Here is a 20394-nt window from a genome sequence, read left to right as displayed (position 1 = left end):
CCGCATCTAGACATGCAGCTAATGCATGTCTAGATTCTACTCGCTAACCTGACCTTCTACTCGCTAACGAACCAGACATTCTAATCCTGACGGAAACATGGCTAAATGAATCATCTACACCCATACTGGACATAATAGTACCCCTAACTATGACATCCCCAAACTAGACAGAATTGATAGGCTGGGGGTGGGATCTCTTGCATACATCAGAGCAATCTAACAGTGACCAATGCCAATGCCCCCGCACCATCCTCCTGTGAATACCTTTGCTTAAACATCTCTAGTAATAACAAACAAATATGTTCCTTACACACATTCTACCACCCTCCAGGAGATAACCTCACATTCATAGAACACCCTATGGATATTCTAGCTATAAATGACGGCCAACAAAATAGGCAAATATTCCATGGGTGACTTCAATCTTCACTGGGATGACCAGAACGACCCAGGGGTCAACAGCTTCAAAGCTCTCCTCTCAGACCTTAATCTTAACCAAATCTGTAACAGCCCCACACACAACAATGGCAAAACCCTCGACCTAGTAATCTCCAAAGTTGACTCCACTCAGCTCGACTCGATCCTCCCCTGTTATTGGTCTGACAATCACATCATTACATTCCAAGTCATGGAATCAGTTAAACGACTCTCATCACAACCCCTAAGAACAAAGATCTGGAAGAGAAATCTGAAAAGCATCGACTCCGACCTACTAGCATCCTCTATTCCAAATATTCTAAGTCCCCTGGAAGACCTAGCCGATGTACAAGGTCTGACCAACCACTACTTCCACTCCATGAACAGCCTCCTAGACAAAATAGCCCCTCTACAATTGCAAAGAACCACTACAAAAGACTCAAAATGCTGGTATGATGGTAGGCTAAATGAAGACAGATGTTCACTTAGAGTAATTGAACAACGGTAGAGATCCACACCTTCAGCTGACCACCTCAAGTTACTAAGAACCACGAGAAACTCCTACTTTAGAAAGATCAGAACATCTAAAACTGACTTCTTCAGTAATCAACTAGACCAAGCCAAGAACCGTCCCAAAAAACTATTCGATCTAATCTAATCAAAGCACAAACCAAGTGTGCACCCACCCACCCCAAGGCTATCCATGACACTTTACCCAACTGTGAGGAATTTGCCTCTTTTTTCACTACAAAATCATAATCCATAAAAAAAAGACGTACTCAATTACCTTTTATCCCTTACGGACATGCAAAAGAACTCCTCACTGCCACTGACAGGTGCCCCAGTCAAATGCTCCATAAAATTCAACCTTAAAAATAACACAACATGGTCCTCCTTCAACACTTACAGTGAAGATCCTATACTCATCGCCTTGAATCCCTCCAGTCACTTCACAGATCTGCTGCCTGCTAACAACTTAAAAGACTTCATTCCACTGTTACTACCTCTCTGAACCAAGATTAAAAATACCTCCCTCCTTCAAGGAACCATTCCAGAAATCCTGAAATCAGGTCAGGTATCCCCTATCCTAAAGAAACAAACAGCTGACCCGTCAGACTTAATTAACTATCACCCGATAACCAACATCCCCACGCTAGCTAAGCTCTTGGAAAAATTGTTCATAAGCAGCTTAACAACCACATCAAACAATTCAACCTGCTTAACCAATAACAATCAGGCTTCCGCGCAGGTCACAGTACTGAATCAACTATAAATTGTGGCCTAACACCACATGGGCTGCTAGGACTGCAGTGCGCACTACTTGGATCAAAATTAAAACGTTCAAACAACTTATCCAATAAACCAAATTGTATACAATATGATAGCATTTATTTAGATCATCATTAAATCATAATCATAAACACTTTTCATAAAGTTCCTTCATATATCAATATACATCATTATTTGCAAATTTTCTGAACCACCACCCAATGCATTTCGGGACCTCCTTGTCCCTTCGTCAGGGGTTCCAGTTGTCAACTACAAAAGCAACAAGGAAACAATGTAAAACGATGCCAAATCACATATTATCAATAAAATTACAGATATACGTCACCATTAAATATCGACATTAAAAAAAATTAAAAAAGGTACTTTCTGTGATATCACAACTACATAGGTCTCAAATGCAATCTCAAACATAACATATAAGTTCATGTGTAAACAGACGTATATTAACATTGCCCAATCAACTGCTAGCAGAAAATAGAAACAAGCGTACCTTGCAAATGTATGAGATACTCTTATCTGAAAAGAAAAAAAATCCAAACCATCACTACGACTTATCAAGGAGAAATGCTAGAACTACTCCATTGATAGTGTAAACTCAACCTGCTCACCTTTTTAAACAATCGAAAATCCTGGTTCAAAAAAACCAATAACGTTGTCTATTGCCGACTCTGTAAACAAATAAAGTATCCTTAATCAGTCACTCCGTTTTTAATGAAAGAAAACATACGTAGCGCTGTTATGTCTACCAAACGCTCACCTCAGATGCCCCTAGATGTTTCAAACCGAGAGTCAGTAAATACGATCATCCGTGCCTAAAGAGAATATAAAGGTAACGTCAGTACCTTTCAAATATTACCCGATTATCAAATTGTCACGCGCAACAAACCATCAGCGCTTACCTCTAAGACACGCCGAGTAGTTCCAAACTGACCCGCCTGGCTGTGTGATGCACTTCCGTGTCATCACATACAGCCTATAAACACGACTACCGGGTGAGAAACCACCATGGAAAACAGACTACGTCGTACTCAAACGAAAAAGTGTAACAAACTCAGATTCTGCACATCATTGTATGAATATTAATTAAAACGCGCGTATAACAATAAGTGACTGATTGTTCGAGCTCACGTAACGTATTTATGGAAAACGATCGTCACTAACATAAATTATCAAACATAAGCAAAAAAGCGTCCTATTCAAACTAAAAAACTTTATGCAAGTAAACACCAGACAACACTCCCTTGTAGCTGAGTAATGGTGGATGAAATAAATAACATGAATAAACTGTATAACAGAACATAATAAATCCCTGCCTGCTATTTACACCTTATGATCAGGGAAACAACATGCTGATCTGCCTGCCTCCTATTTACAACTAGTAAGTTCACAATGTATACATTTACAAACATTGATTAAACCCATCTGTTGTGATTGCCATGTGTTGTGTTACTACATCTTTTAATGTGTGTATTTATAGGATTCGTAGAGGTATTTTGAGGCTGTCATCCTGCCGGTAATTTAGAGAAAACAGCTAAATTCAAATTTATCATTGAGCCCCGTTGGGGTCAAGGTTTGTAATTTTTTAATCCAGAAAGCCTCCCTCTGGAGGAGTGCCTGATCATTGTCTCTGCCTGCATAACGAGCAACTGCTTCGATAATCTGACATTTAATCTGTGCAATGGTGTGTCTTTTTTCAATCCAGTGTACAGCCAATGGTGATGTACGATTCTCATTCCGTATACGACTCTTATGTTCTGATACGCGTGTTTTGAATTTCCTTGTGGTTTTACCGACATATAACAGTCCACATGGGCATTTGATTGAATATACAACAAATTCAGTGTTGCAATCAGACGTGTGATATAGTGGTATCTTTTCACCAGTCCTGGGGTGTAGTAATATATTCCCTAGTATCACATTATTGCAGTTGTTGCAATTCCAACATTTAGTAGTCCCACGAAATGAACCACTTTTCAGTTTGGCTTTGGCTGGTTTTGTAAGGAATTCTTTAAGATTTTGGGCTCTTGAATATGCACATAGTGGTTTTTCAATGAACAGATTACCAAAATCAGGTTCCACTTCCAACAATTCCCATCTATGTAAGATGATCTTTTTTATATCTCTGGATGCTGAAGAAAATTTTGAGACAAAAATCATTCTGTTAGTCTTAGTTTTTGCTTTTTTGGTCAGCAAATTACTCCTTGTCATGTTGTTGACCTTTGTGAGTTGTCTATCAAGTATAGATTCTGGGTATCCTCTTTGGATGTACCTTGCCTTTTGTTTGAGTAATGATTCTGCACAATCTGTTTCATTGGAAGAGATCCGTTTAATCCGCATGAATTGGGATGTGGGCAAGTTGTCAATCAGATTTTTTGGGTGAAAACTACTATACAAAAGTGCGTTGTTTCTGTCAGTTGGTTTTTTAAATAACTTGGTTTCTATGGCTTGCTCATTCAATTTTACAACAACATCCAAAAAAGAAATTTCATCATGACTGATTGTGAAGGTGAACTGTATCCTCGGATCAACTTGGTTCAGACGAGTGATGTTCTTCACAAGTGAGGCTTCTGAAAGTCGCCAAATTACAAAGATGTCATCAATGTAACGGCGGAAAAACACCAGACCTTCCTGCCATAGTGCATCCGTCAGTATATGGTCATGTTCAAATTTCGCCATGAATGTATTGGCATACATGGGTGCCCCTGGAAAACCCATGGATGTGCCATTCATTTGGTTATGGAATACACCTTGCCACTCAAAATAGCTATTCATTAAACAAAATTCCAGTAGTTGTAACACAAAACATTTTTGACTGTCTGTTCCTTCTTCTTGGAGCAATGCCCATTCGACTGCTTCCAGTCCTGACTGATGTGGAATGGATGTATATAATGCCACGACGTCTATCGTGCATAATATCCAATCTTCGTGAATATTTAGGATTGCTGTTAAACTCCTTAAAAAATCCGAAGTGTCCTCAATGTAGGTGGACCATTTCCGAACAAAAGATTGGAGAAAGTGATCAATAAATCTGCCCGGAGTCTCAAAAATTGATCCACAACCGGATACGATTGGTCGAAACGGTGGATTATTTAGATGTTTATGAATCTTTGGCAAAAAGTAAATCCTAGGGCGTCCTGGATGAGTTTGATATAGGTATTTTCTAGTCTTGTCATCAATCCAATTGAGTTTTTCTGCTTGTTCCAGGATCTTATCAAGGGTTTGAGAAATTTCAATGGTTGGATCTTGGTCTAACTTAAGATAAGTGTTTTCATCCATGACGTGTTCGGTCCCTTTCTTCATGTAGAAATCAACATCCATCATGACAAGCCCTCCTCCTTTGTCAGCCTTCTGGAAAGTGATAGTTTTGTCTTGTGATAATTTTTGTAACGTGCTGTATTCCGCACGAGTCATGTTTCTTAACTGTCTTTTGTACTTCAATTTGTTCAAATCTGTTTTAACCAAAGTCTCGAAATTATCCAAAGTCTTGTGAGACACTGGTGCTTAAAATTTACTTTTGGGTTTGAACATGGTACTGGATTCTTGTGGTGCAACATTCTGGCATACATTGGTGAAGAAATGTCGCAATCTCAAAGTTCTCATAAATTTAAAAAAAGAGACTTCAGTCTCTAATTCTGTAGTATGATATGTGCTCACAAATGAAGTGCCTTTGTTTAATACTCTCTCCTCAAATGTAGTTAGCTTTTTCGTAGAAATATTTATTATGAGAGTTTCACCTGACTCCTCAATCCGGTCTTTTTTTCTATTTCTTTCTCCTTTGCCGCGTCTTGTTTTTTGTCTGAATGTTTTGATGTCGAGGGATCTGGTGGTTTGGTCAAATCCAGGCCTTCCTCTAAAAAAGCCACGGTTGGAATACTTTCAGTGGGTGCATCTGCTTTATTAGTTGGAGCTCCTCCTTGTTTCTGGGGTCCTGACTTTTGTTTTAAATATGAGCTGGCAGATGGTCTTGCTGTGTCAGTATCCTGATCTGACACTCCACTTTCTTCAGATGAATGTGTTTGAGGTTGAGGTTTCCTTTGAGTATATCTACGTTGGGCGTACACTTCTGCCCAAGTGTAAGCTTCATTGAGCTTATAATCGATAGTATCTCTTTTGAATTTTCGCAATTTAGTTTCTTGAAGCTCTTTCCCATATTTATCAAGCTTGCTTTCCATTTCTGCCAAGAATGTTTCCCATGGTTCTGCATCCATTCTTGCTGACAAATCCTCTTTAATGTGATAAATCTCTTCCTCAAGATCTTTAATCGTGGTAGATAGTTCTTCAATGAGCAGTAAAATCAGATCTAATGAGCATTTATTTAAGATGCTATACCACTTTTCCATAAAGTTGATGTTGCTGTGTAATCGGAATAACATTGGCCTGATGGCCAGTCTCAAGCCTCGCGGAATCCTCTTTACGCGATGATTTTGGATCAAAGTCGAAGCGTGTAATCTTTGATTCAATTCACGACGTGTCAGATATTCTAGTTGGCGTAACTGTTGTGTCACAGTTCCACTTTGGGCATCGAATTTTTTTGCTTCCTTGATCAAATTATATATTTTATCTGCTTCTTCAGGTGTATATGACTTAGTGGGTGCTCTGTTTTCTGTTATCGAAGCTATACTTTCAAACGACATTTTTCCTTGGTGCTGACAAACAGTGTTTTAGCAGAAAGCGTTAAATATAAATGTGGATGAATGTCGCACACTCTCATTCAATTATTCAGTTTTCAACGGTATGTGTGCTGCTCTGCATTAGTGCCTGCTAAGCACTATTGAATAAACTCGTGTTTATAGGCTGTATGTGATGACACGGAAGTACATCACACAGCCAGGCGGGTCAGTTTGGAACTACTCGGCGTGTCTTAGAGGTAAGCGCTGATGGTTTGTTGCGCGTGACAATTTGATAATCGGGTAATATTTGAAAGGTACTGACGTTACCTTTATATTCTCTTTAGGCACGGATGATCGTATTTACTGACTCTCGGTTTGAAACATCTAGGGGCATCTGAGGTGAGCGTTTGGTAGACATAACAGCGCTACGTATGTTTTCTTTCATTAAAAACGGAGTGACTGATTAAGGATACTTTATTTGTTTACAGCGTCGGCAATAGACAACGTTATTGGTTTTTTTGAACCAGGATTTTCGATTGTTTAAAAAGGTGAGCAGGTTGAGTTTACACTATCAATGGAGTAGTTCTAGCATTTCTCCTTGATAAGTCGTAGTGATGGTTTGGATTTATTTTCTTTTCAGATAAGAGTATCTCATACATTTGCAAGGTACGCTTGTTTCTATTTTCTGCTAGCAGTTGATTGGGCAATGTTAATATACGTCTGTTTACGCATGAACTTATATGTTATGTTTGAGATTGCATTTGAGACCTATGTAGTTGTGATATCACAGAAAGTACCTTTTTAAATTTTTTTTTAATGTCGATATTTAATGGTGACGTATATCTGTAATTCTATTGATAATATGTGATTTGGCATCGTTTTACATTGTTTCCTTGTTGCTTTTGTAGTTGACAACTGGAACCCCTGACGAAGGGACAAGGAGGTCCCGAAATGCATTGGGTGGTGGTTCAGAAAATTTGCAAATAATGATGTATATTGATATATGAAGGAACTTTATGAAAAGTGTTTATGATTATGATTTAATGATGATCTAAATAAATGCTATCATATTGTATACAATTTGGTTTATTGGATAAGTTGTTTGAACGTTTTAATTTTGATCCAAGTAGTGCGCACTGCAGTCCTAGCAGCCCATGTGGTGTTAGGCCACAATTTATAGTTTATTCAATAGTGCTTAGCAGGCACTAATGCAGAGCAGCACACATACCGTTGAAAACTGAATAATTGAATGAGAGTGTGCGACATTCATCCACATTTATATTTAACGCTTTCTGCTAAAACACTGTTTGTCAGCACCAAGGAAAAATGTCGTTTGAAAGTATAGCTTCGATAACAGAAAACAGAGCACCCACTAAGTCATATACACCTGAAGAAGCAGATAAAATATATAATTTGATCAAGGAAGCAAAAAAATTCGATGCCCAAAGTGGAACTGTGACACAACAGTTACGCCAACTAGAATATCTGACACGTCGTGAATTGAATCAAAGATTACACGCTTCGACTTTGATCCAATATCATCGCGTAAAGAGGATTCCGCGAGGCTTGAGACTGGCCATCAGGCCAATGTTATTCCGATTACACAGCAACATCAACTTTATGGAAAAGTGGTATAGCATCTTAAATAAATGCTCATTAGATCTGATTTTACTGCTCATTGAAGAACTATCTACCACGATTAAAGATCTTGAGGAAGAGATTTATCACATTAAAGAGGATTTGTCAGCAAGAATGGATGCAGAACCATGGGAAACATTCTTGGCAGAAATGGAAAGCAAGCTTGATAAATATGGGAAAGAGCTTCAAGAAACTAAATTGCGAAAATTCAAAAGAGATACTATCGATTATAAGCTCAATGAAGCTTACACTTGGGCAGAAGTGTACGCCCAACGTAGATATACTCAAAGGAAACCTCAACCTCAAACACATTCATCTGAAGAAAGTGGAGTGTCAGATCAGGATACTGACACAGCAAGACCATCTGCCAGCTCATATTTAAAACAAAAGTCAGGACCCCAGAAACAAGGAGGAGCTCCAACTAATAAAGCAGATGCACCCACTGAAAGTATTCCAACCGTGGCTTTTTTAGAGGAAGGCCTGGATTTGACCAAACCACCAGATCCCTCGACATCAAAACATTCAGACAAAAAACAAGACGCGGCAAAGAAGAAAGAAATAGAAAAAAAGACCGGATTGAGGAGTCAGGTGAAACTCTCATAATAAATATTTCTACGAAAAAGCTAACTACATTTGAGGAGAGAGTATTAAACAAAGGCACTTCATTTGTGAGCACATATCATACTACAGAATTAGAGACTGAAGTCTCTTTTTTTAAATTTATGAGAACTTTGAGATTGCGACATTTCTTCACCAATGTATGCCAGAATGTTGCACCACAAGAATCCAGTACCATGTTCAAACCTAAAAGTAAATTTCAAGCACCAGTGTCTCACAAGACTTTGGATAATTTCGAGACTTTGGTTAAAACAGATTTGAACAAATTGAAGTACAAAAGACAGTTAAGAAACATGACTCGTGCGGAATACAGCACGTTACAAAAATTATCACAAGACAAAACTATCACTTTCCAGAAGGCTGACAAAGGAGGAGGGCTTGTCATGATGGATGTTGATTTCTACATGAAGAAAGGGACCGAACACGTCATGGATGAAAACACTTATCTTAAGTTAGACCAAGATCCAACCATTGAAATTTCTCAAACCCTTGATAAGATCCTGGAACAAGCAGAAAAACTCAATTGGATTGATGACAAGACTAGAAAATACCTATATCAAACTCATCCAGGACGCCCTAGGATTTACTTTTTGCCAAAGATTCATAAACATCTAAATAATCCACCGTTTCGACCAATCGTATCCGGTTGTGGATCAATTTTTGAGACTCCGGGCAGATTTATTGATCACTTTCTCCAATCTTTTGTTCGGAAATGGTCCACCTACATTGAGGACACTTCGGATTTTTTAAGGAGTTTAACAGCAATCCTAAATATTCACGAAGATTGGATATTATGCACGATAGACGTCGTGGCATTATATACATCCATTCCACATCAGTCAGGACTGGAAGCAGTCGAATGGGCATTGCTCCAAGAAGAAGGAACAGACAGTCAAAAATGTTTTGTGTTACAACTACTGGAATTTTGTTTAATGAATAGCTATTTTGAGTGGCAAGGTGTATTCCATAACCAAATGAATGGCACATCCATGGGTTTTCCAGGGGCACCCATGTATGCCAATACATTCATGGCGAAATTTGAACATGACCATATACTGACGGATGCACTATGGCAGGAAGGTCTGGTGTTTTTCCGACGTTACATTGATGACATCTTTGTAATTTGGCGACTTTCAGAAGACTCACTTGTGAAGAACATCACTCGTCTGAACCAAGTTGATCCGAGGATACAGTTCACCTTCACAATCAGTCATGATGAAATTTCTTTTTTGGATGTTGTTGTAAAATTGAATGAGCAAGCCATAGAAACCAAGTTATTTAAAAAACCAACTGACAGAAACAACGCACTTTTGTATAGTAGTTTTCACCCAAAAAATCTGATTGACAACTTGCCCACATCCCAATTCATGCGGATTAAACGGATCTCTTCCAATGAAACAGATTGTGCAGAATCATTACTCAAACAAAAGGCAAGGTACATCCAAAGAGGATACCCAGAATCTATACTTGATAGACAACTCACAAAGGTCAACAACATGACAAGGAGTAATTTGCTGACCAAAAAAGCAAAAACTAAGACTAACAGAATGATTTTTGTCTCAAAATTTTCTTCAGCATCCAGAGATATAAAAAAGATCATCTTACATAGATGGGAATTGTTGGAAGTGGAACCTGATTTTGGTAATCTGTTCATTGAAAAACCACTATGTGCATATTCAAGAGCCCAAAATCTTAAAGAATTCCTTACAAAACCAGCCAAAGCCAAACTGAAAAGTGGTTCATTTCGTGGGACTACTAAATGTTGGAATTGCAACAACTGCAATAATGTGATACTAGGGAATATATTACTACACCCCAGGACTGGTGAAAAGATACCACTATATCACACGTCTGATTGCAACACTGAATTTGTTGTATATTCAATCAAATGCCCATGTGGACTGTTATATGTCGGTAAAACCACAAGGAAATTCAAAACACGCGTATCAGAACATAAGAGTCGTATACGGAATGAGAATCGTACATCACCATTGGCTGTACACTGGATTGAAAAAAGACACACCATTGCACAGATTAAATGTCAGATTATCGAAGCAGTTGCTCGTTATGCAGGCAGAGACAATGATCAGGCACTCCTCCAGAGGGAGGCTTTCTGGATTAAAAAATTACAAACCTTGACCCCAACGGGGCTCAATGATAAATTTGAATTTAGCTGTTTTCTCTAAATTACCGGCAGGATGACAGCCTCAAAATACCTCTACGAATCCTATAAATACACACATTAAAAGATGTAGTAACACAACACATGGCAATCACAACAGATGGGTTTAATCAATGTTTGTAAATGTATACATTGTGAACTTACTAGTTGTAAATAGGAGGCAGGCAGATCAGCATGTTGTTTCCCTGATCATAAGGTGTAAATAGCAGGCAGGGATTTATTATGTTCTGTTATACAGTTTATTCATGTTATTTATTTCATCCACCATTACTCAGCTACAAGGGAGTGTTGTCTGGTGTTTACTTGCATAAAGTTTTTTAGTTTGAATAGGACGCTTTTTTGCTTATGTTTGATAATTTATGTTAGTGACGATCGTTTTCCATAAATACGTTACGTGAGCTCGAACAATCAGTCACTTATTGTTATACGCGCGTTTTAATTAATATTCATACAATGATGTGCAGAATCTGAGTTTGTTACACTTTTTCGTTTGAGTACGACGTAGTCTGTTTTCCATGGTGGTTTCTCACCCGGTAGTCGTGTTTATAGGCTGTATGTGATGACACGGAAGTGCATCACACAGCCAGGCGGGTCAGTTTGGAACTACTCGGCGTGTCTTAGAGGTAAGCGCTGATGGTTTGTTGCGCGTGACAATTTGATAATCGGGTAATATTTGAAAGGTACTGACGTTACCTTTATATTCTCTTTAGGCACGGATGATCGTATTTACTGACTCTCGGTTTGAAACATCTAGGGGCATCTGAGGTGAGCGTTTGGTAGACATAACAGCGCTACGTATGTTTTCTTTCATTAAAAACGGAGTGACTGATTAAGGATACTTTATTTGTTTACAGAGTCGGCAATAGACAACGTTATTGGTTTTTTTGAACCAGGATTTTCGATTGTTTAAAAAGGTGAGCAGGTTGAGTTTACACTATCAATGGAGTAGTTCTAGCATTTCTCCTTGATAAGTCGTAGTGATGGTTTGGATTTTTTTTCTTTTCAGATAAGAGTATCTCATACATTTGCAAGGTACGCTTGTTTCTATTTTCTGCTAGCAGTTGATTGGGCAATGTTAATATACGTCTGTTTACACATGAACTTATATGTTATGTTTGAGATTGCATTTGAGACCTATGTAGTTGTGATATCACAGAAAGTACCTTTTTTAATTTTTTTTAATGTCGATATTTAATGGTGACGTATATCTGTAATTTTATTGATAATATGTGATTTGGCATCGTTTTACATTGTTTCCTTGTTGCTTTTGTAGTTGACAACTGGAACCCCTGACGAAGGGACAAGGAGGTCCCGAAATGCATTGGGTGGTGGTTCAGAAAATTTGCAAATAATGATGTATATTGATATATGAAGGAACTTTATGAAAAGTGTTTATGATTATGATTTAATGATGATCTAAATAAATGCTATCATATTGTATACAATTTGGTTTATTGGATAAGTTGTTTGAACGTTTTAATTTTGATCCAAGTAGTGCGCACTGCAGTCCTAGCAGCCCATGTGGTGTTAGGCCACAATTTATAGTTTATTCAATAGTGCTTAGCAGGCACTAATGCAGAGCAGCACACATACCGTTGAAAACTGAATAATTGAATGAGAGTGTGCGACATTCATCCACATTTACACAGTACTGAATCAGCCATGACACACATAATTGACGACGCTCCTAAAAATCCTGGACCAAAACGAAGCCTGTCTACTAATTTTACTCGACCTGTCATTTGCATTTGACACCGTCAAACATGACAACTTGCTAGAGCTCCTGAAACACAGAATGGGATTATCTGGATCTCTGCTTACCTGGTTTAACTCTTTCCTCCAAATTGGATCTCAAAGATTCAAGGTCAATCAATCCTTGTCTAACCCCATTCCAGTCACGTTAGGAGTGCCACAAGGCTCTTTCCTTTCACCCACACTTTTCAACCTTTTCATGGAACCACTCACCGAACTTCTCAGTCTCTCCAAGATCCATTTCCAAATGTATGCAGACGACACCCAACTCTACATCAAGACCCGTTCACTTGAGGACATAAAATCTCTCAACACAACGCTACAAAAAACTCAAACATGGTTGGCCGAAAACCATTTGAAACTAAACTTCCTCAAAACGGAGTTCCTCTTAATCGCCCCCCCACCAAATCATCCCCCATCATTGACTAGATGAAGCACCTCACAGCAGTTAAAGGGCAACCTCTCATTTTCGAATCAGTGAAATCGCTAGATGTGACAATGGACAGAAACCTAAAGATACAGAAGTATATCAGCACCTCTACAAAAGGAGCAAATTTCAACGTGAACACCCTGTGAAAACGGAAACCCTTCCTGCCAGCAAACGATTTCAAACAAGCAGTTCAAACCCTAGTAATCCGAGAGTGGTAAATGGGGCAGTAACCCTATGCGGCCTCCCCAGATCGAAGACTGCCCCCGCTAAGAGCCTCTATCAATTCAGCTGCGAGACTCATCACAGGCTCAAAAAGAACCTCTCACATCTCTCCAGACCTTAGAGCACTCAACTGGTTACTGTTTGAAGCTAGAATTCATCTGAATCGCATATATGACACACAAGGCCTTACACCACAACTCTCCGGGCTACCAAGCTCAGAAACTGGAACTCTCCGCTGGTTACAGAGCCTCCAGGACCTCCAAGAATCTTCTACTGAAACCACAACAATTTGCCAAGAAAACAACCTACAACCAGACCTTCTCTGGAAAGGCTCCCAGGATCTGGAATGCTTTACCCACAGAAACAAGACTGAACCCTTCCACTGTCTCCTTCAAAAAAGAAGTGAAAGCAATTCTCATGGCTAAACTCACGTGAATTACTTACTTATTACTGTATTTTTATTGTACCATAATGTATTATTACTAGTATGTATTATTGAGAACCTTACATCTGAATCACCTACACTTGTACTTCACTAGGCTTATACTTGTTTCCAACATCTGACATGTAAAGCGCTCTGATACCCGCAAGAGTCTTGTTCGTGCTATATAAAACTTTCAAATAAATAATTTAAAAAAATACGGAGAGTATAGGGCAAGGTCCAAGACCACACCACAGGTCACTTTGGGAGGCTTCGGGGCATCTGGGTGCAAAGGTGTGTCACGGCAAGGGGTTCACTTTAATGGGAGAACGGTCAGGTTGCAAAGAGGCTGCAAGCTGGGAGTGGGGGACTAATCCGGGGGAAACCCACAGGTGGACTAAACCTTTGAGATCCTCAGGCACACAGGGACACCCGTGGATGTATGACGTTACCACGCATCCTTTTACAACGCCTACCTTTACCACGCAATTTTTACAACGCAGGATCCATTACAATGAAGTACTATTACAACGCATTTTTTTACATCGCATATACCTTTACAACGCATCCCATTACAACGTAAGTATTGGTAAGTATATAATATATTTTAAAAAATGTAATTAATTAAAATTAATATAATTTATTTTATTTTAATTTTAATTATAATTTATTTTTACCCTGTACCCCTTAATTAAAATTAATAAAATGTATTTTAATTTAATTTTAATTTTAATTTATTTTTACCCTGTACCCCTGTACCCCAAAACCCAAATCTAGCCCTAAACCCTAAAAATACCCCTTTACCCAAAAACCCAAACCTAGCCCTGAACCCTAAAAATACCCCTTTACCCAAAAACCCAAACCTAGCCCTGAACCCTAAAAATACCCCTTTACCCACGAACCCAAACCTAGCCCTGAACCCTAAAAATACCCCTTTACCCAAAAACCCAAACCTAGCCCTGAACCCTAAAAATACCCCTTTACCCAAAAACCCAAACCTAGCCCTGAACCCTAAAAATACCCCTTTACCCAAAAACCCAAACCTAGCCCTGAACCCTTAAAATACCCCTGTACCCAAAAAATGCGTTGTAAAGTACATGCGTTGTAAAAGTACTTGCGTTGTAATAGTATCCGTTGTAAAAGTATGCGTTGTAAACGTTTTTGCGTTGTAAAAAATGCGTGGTAATGATATTGCGTTGTAAAAAATGCGTGGTAAAGGTTACATACCGACACCCGTGGTCCACTTCTCCTCGTGCTGTGGGGCTCAGGTGCAGAAGTGTCCTTTGGCATCGGATCCAGTGCTGGAGTCACTCGCGATTTGAGGGGGCCTGCTACAAAGAGGCTGCAGGCGGTGACTGGAAGTCCAGTCCTGGAAAACCCAAGCATGGGCTCAACTCTTGTGGCACAGGGGCTAATGCCCTCAGACCCTGTTGGCACTGTCACCTCCCTTGGACTTGGGCTCTGGAGCACTGGTGCATAGGTGCTTTGAGTGGTCAGGTGGTCTCGGTCTTTGTTTTGCAGAAGAGGGGCAGACAGGACAGCTGACCACTCGCAAAGTGGGTCTCACTGTTCCTGAAGTCACTTGATGTGCAGGTCGAACCTCCTTGGCTTTGGTGTCCGGTCTTGGCATAACAAGATTTGGCTGCTGCACAGGATCCAGTGCCCCAGGGATTGGTCCAGGTGTCCCCACTGCTACCTCTTCCTGGGTGGCTGCTGAATTGGTAGTCCTGTTAGGCAGCAGGTCAATGCATTGGGTCTAACTTCTTTGGTGCCTGCAGCTGCAGGGGAGTAGCTCCTCTACTCAAAGGGAGTTCCTTTTGCACTTTACAAAGCACTGGCAGGCCTCCGGGTTTCTTGAGGTCTGCACAGTTGCAGGACAAATCAGTTGCTCCATGAGGATCAGGTGCAGCAGGCAAACCGGCAGTGTTGGTACCAAGTCAATCACGCTCCTTGGTTCGGGGGTCAGCAGTCTTCTTCTTGCACTGCTTTTGTGTCCAATGAAATGACACCTCTGGTATCAGAGATGCCTATAACTACTCAAATTCGGGGTGTTAAGGGGATAGAGGGGTTGTAGCCAATGAGCGACTTACCCCCAGAGTCACTACACCCCTTGATGACCACTTCCTGTGGGGAGTGGGCATCACCCTGTCCAGAATTCCTCCACTACACACAATATGGTGACATTCCTAAAGTCGTATTCACATCAAACTTGGTCACCTTAGAGGTGTGCTAGCCTAGCAGTGCAACAAGCCTGTTGCATAGCTAATTTTCCCACCTGTCCTTGCGCCAGATGGCTATGAGCAGGGGAGGCGGCATCCTCTCCTGTGAGAACGACGGTTCTCACCCCTGCAGGTCAGAAACCCATCTGTGGCAGCAAGCTTGATTGAACCAGTCAGCTGGCACGCCAGAGGGCTGCTAGGTTTCAGGAGGTACCTGTAAGGTACCCTCTGGGTGCATGTATTAATACATCCATCACTGGAATCAGTGTGGGTTTATTAATACGAGGTGTTTGATACCAAACACCATATATTTTAATGAAGCCATTATGTAGCTAGGGAAGTCATTTTTACCAGGGCCCAGAACTTACCTTTATATGGCTTACCTGCTCACTTGCAATATGTAGCAATGGAACTAGACATCAGAGAAGCATATCTAGTCGTGCAGATATGTCCTCACATAAAAGGCCTGCTATAAGGGTGACTTACATATATTAGATAAAGTGACGTTGGCATGATACACAGGAGTGTGTCATGTTGTGTTTTTACTCATGGTTTGCATCATGTCACGCAACCAGCACTGGCAGTCTGGGTGGAGTTTGTGTGGGGGTCTCTTAAGGTGGCAAAAAATATGCTGCAGCCCTTAGGGTCCCTTTTAGTACCCCTGACCTAGGTACCTGGAGTATCATTTACTATAGACTTATAAGGGGCTAAAGTCCTTATCCAATTGTAGAACAATTTGACTTTACTTTTTTCTAGGAAGGAGAACTGGTGCTGGTTAGAAGGCCTCAGTGCCCTGTCAGAGTCAAAAATCAGCATTTAGTAGCTAAAAAGGGGACCAAAAGTGGGGGTTAACTGCAACAAAAGCCAAGTTTCCTACACCTAGTCCAACCGGAATCAGTGCCACTGAAGAAGCTCAGCCGGTTCCATAATAAAGATTATACAGAAAATGTCAACCACTTCCCGTTTCAGCTTCCTTCTTAGAATTATAGAAAGCTCATAAAAAATCTGCATTCAAAATTAATTATGTGAGAACAATATACAGGATATACATTTTCTGAATGACTAAGTGTATAAAACAATAAATGTACCTCATGCTCATGACCATCCACATTGCTTAGCCCTTGTGACAAAACCTCCCCTACTATGATCACATTTAACATATTGTGTTGATGTTCCTGAAATTTTTGCAGAACAAATTAACAGTCTAGATGTAGAAAGTACAATATATTTAATAGAGACCATGAGCTTGAATATGTTCTCTTGTCCTACAGGTATGTGCATGTGTTAAACCCTGTGCATTGATGCTTGCAGGCTCCAAAAAAGTTTGCAAGCTTATATTGTAGAAAAGCATGGTTTAAAATAGTTTGAAAATATGTGTGTTTTCTACAATTATACTATGAGAGGATGCTTGGAGGCAATTTGATGAATACAGTGTGAAAGTATGGCCCATTGGTCATTGGTTTCCAATTTTGCAAAGCCATGTACCTCAAAATGCAGCATGTGAGCCCAAAACTGGAACGCCTGCAATAAAATGGCATTGGCATGGGTTAGACTCATTGTCTACAAATCACAGAACTCTGCTTCGGAGCGCATGAGGTTACATCAGAATAAAATATAGGAATTGTACGAAACTGCCTTAACTAATTACATTTAATGCATATGTGATTCCTGGGTTTTTAATGTTGATAACACAGTGAAATTATGGCAAACTGAAGACTCCTTATAAAGAACAGGAGGTCAGTGGGCAGAAAACAGGAAGTTGCGTAAACATGCAAACTTCTTCCTGCTTAGAGCTTGCCAGCTAGGAAAATGTCCCACCATTAGGGTTGTGAATGAATCAGACAATAGTAAAAATCTACTACATCAAATAGTTTCAATTTTTGTGTACTGATTTCATTCTGCTTTCTGGAGGTTTGACCAGTGGCAGCTCCTACGCTATGGCAGAGGAGCGGCGTCCCACAGCTTTAAGCAGTGCGAAGAAGAAGCATTACAATTATAGTAAGTTTAGGTTATTATCATTTTATGCTTCCTGCTGCTTTGTGGGCAGGTGGACGGGCAGGTCTGCTCTGCTCTTGGGGCGGGGCAGGGGAGAAGTGGTTTGCCCACTCCTAAGCACGCAATGACTGTTTGGTCGGCCCTCCCCGGCTGCCCAAACCATTCATGAGCACTTTCCCTGTTCTCCATGCATGCTGCATTACACCCTGCATGGACAACAAACCCAGGTTTCCATTCACGGGTTAAGCCACCAACCAGGATGCTCACAACCAATCACAATGCTGCATTGCAGCATTGTAATAGGTCAATGGGGTCTGACTGTGCTTCTGTCCGAGGCGGAGAAGAGCAGGAGCGGTGACACAGGACCCGGCACAACAGTAAGTTTATTATTATTATTTTTATTTAAAAAATATGCGCGATCCCCACTCGACACCCCCTCACGACATCCCCTGCGTGTGCCACTCTCAAACCGCGAGCCATGCCTGCCGCCGCTGGGAGTGACTGCAACTTCTGTGGCTAGTGCTGAAAGACACTGTCTTCCATCGGTAAGAATGAAGAGATGGTTTCACAGCCACAAAACAAGCTCATCTGCTTGTTTACATCAACTTCCTTCTGGGATTTAGATTGGCACTGGATACTCAGGAGATTAGTTAAAAAGCACAACGGCCTTATGGAGGGTTTATTTAACCAATCAGCCAAATGAAAAGAAGGTAAAGGATGTCAAAATAGGGTGCATATTTTGCCAGCAAGAACGCTGCCAGGGAAAAGCTGAAGATATTTTGTTGAAATGAACATCCTATCTAGACATTTCAGAACCAGGCATGGCATCATCCTGGACAGGAAAGAAGACTAGAAAAAAGGGACCTGCTGCTTTTCTGGTTGGCATACAGGTGGGCTTGTGAGCTATGGATTGTAGAGCTAATAACTGGGTAATTTCAGGGGGTTCTATTTGATTTCAAAGTTTTGCTTTAAAAAATATAGACTAATGGCCAAAGCTAACCATAAGATCTCTTGAACTGTGTTTTGTTTCAGGAAATGTCAGTTTTTTGGGTGATATATTACATCTAGAGTCAATAAAAGCCAACCAATCCACAGGCAGCTACCTGCATGACCTCCAGACAAGTGCAGCAGAGATTGTCCTTTGGTTACGCACAATGGAGGATTTCAGCAAGTACCCAACCTCCTGTGTTTCCAAGCGCCAGTAGCACACACAATTTGCTAGTTAAACCCTATAGTTTTTTCTCAACCTTTGTGCAAATCTGTCAAATAGTGCAAAACAATTCAAAGCATTTTTGACAACCCCCTCTTTTATTTTGCCCACCACCTTTGTTAGATTTGATTGAAAACAGCGATAATTGCACTGGGCTTGATGGGAAATACCAAAAGACAACTAAGTGGCCAATTTCGATGCTGTCGGAAATGGCTCTGACCATTGGTTTAGAGCCGTTCCGACTCCATCTAAATGTCCCGTACAGATTCCTTTCTGACGACCAATTATGATGTGGTCGGTTGGTAAGGAATTTGAACGAGCTTTCCAAATGGCTTCCGACTTGCTCGGAGAGCCTGTCTGCCATTCATAAAGGGGCCTGTAATCCCAAGGGCGACTCTTGTCCGCCCAAGGGATTACGATGGCAGATTCCCACAGCCTTTCGGAATGCACGCTCCTATTGTAAAGAATAGGATTACGACCGAACAGTGTTTCGTGCATCCTACTTGCTGTTTTGGGACCGCCGACAATAGGATAGTCGGTACCACTTCCAGATCAATGTCAGATGGACTCAGGTCCGTCCAACATTTAAATTGGCCCCTAAATGCTTAAATTCCTCATGAGTATTTTGCAGATTTGTCTAAGGGTGCCAAGTTGGATGACACTCAAAATATTATGATGAACGTGACAAGTACCTGCTCAATTTTTTAAATACTGAGACATATTTGATGTGGCCCAGGAGGGAGGTAAGGCAGAACCCCAATCCCAAACTCAATTAAGTACCTTGGTAAGTAATTTTGTGCAAAGGTCTATATTAGTTTTAAAGAGATTCCTGGTAACCCCAGCTGGACTGAAGGCCTTTCCTGAGGGGCTATGAATTAAAACCTGGACTACATCCTGAAGATCAAATGTTAGCTCTTTTACAGTAGAGCACGTTTACTCCTCCTGAGCAATACCATCTGACCTGTCATTTTGGTTAAGTTGATAGTCACCTGCAAAGTGCCTGAGGCTCTGGTCAGCAGAGATGTGGGACCCAAGGTTCGGGGGCAGCCCATTACTTTCTCTTATCGAATTAACAATCTGTAACAAATTTTTAAGGTTTTTCCATGTGGATGCCTCCATTAGGGGGTCCAAGTTCTCCTGTTTAATCTCCTCCTTTCTTCGTTTTAAGGTATGCTTATAATTTGCCCTGCAGGTTGCCAGTACCTCCTTGTCCCTGGGCTTCCTTGCCATCATCTCCCTTAACTATTTGAGAAGGAACATGCTCAATCAAATCATCTGGAGTTTTCAACTGCCCTGCTATGTATAGGTATTAGAAGGGATTGCTTGATTACACAATTTAGAATAAAGAAACTACTGATTATATCCAAATTAGTAGCACTCTCGTCAAGGT

The sequence above is a fragment of the Lissotriton helveticus genome, chromosome 4_1 (genome assembly GCF_964261635.1).
Source record: "Lissotriton helveticus chromosome 4_1, aLisHel1.1, whole genome shotgun sequence".
NCBI lineage: Eukaryota > Metazoa > Chordata > Amphibia > Caudata > Salamandridae > Lissotriton > Lissotriton helveticus.
The sequence above is the reverse complement of the archived record's forward strand: the minus strand, read 5'-3'. Positions refer to the sequence as shown.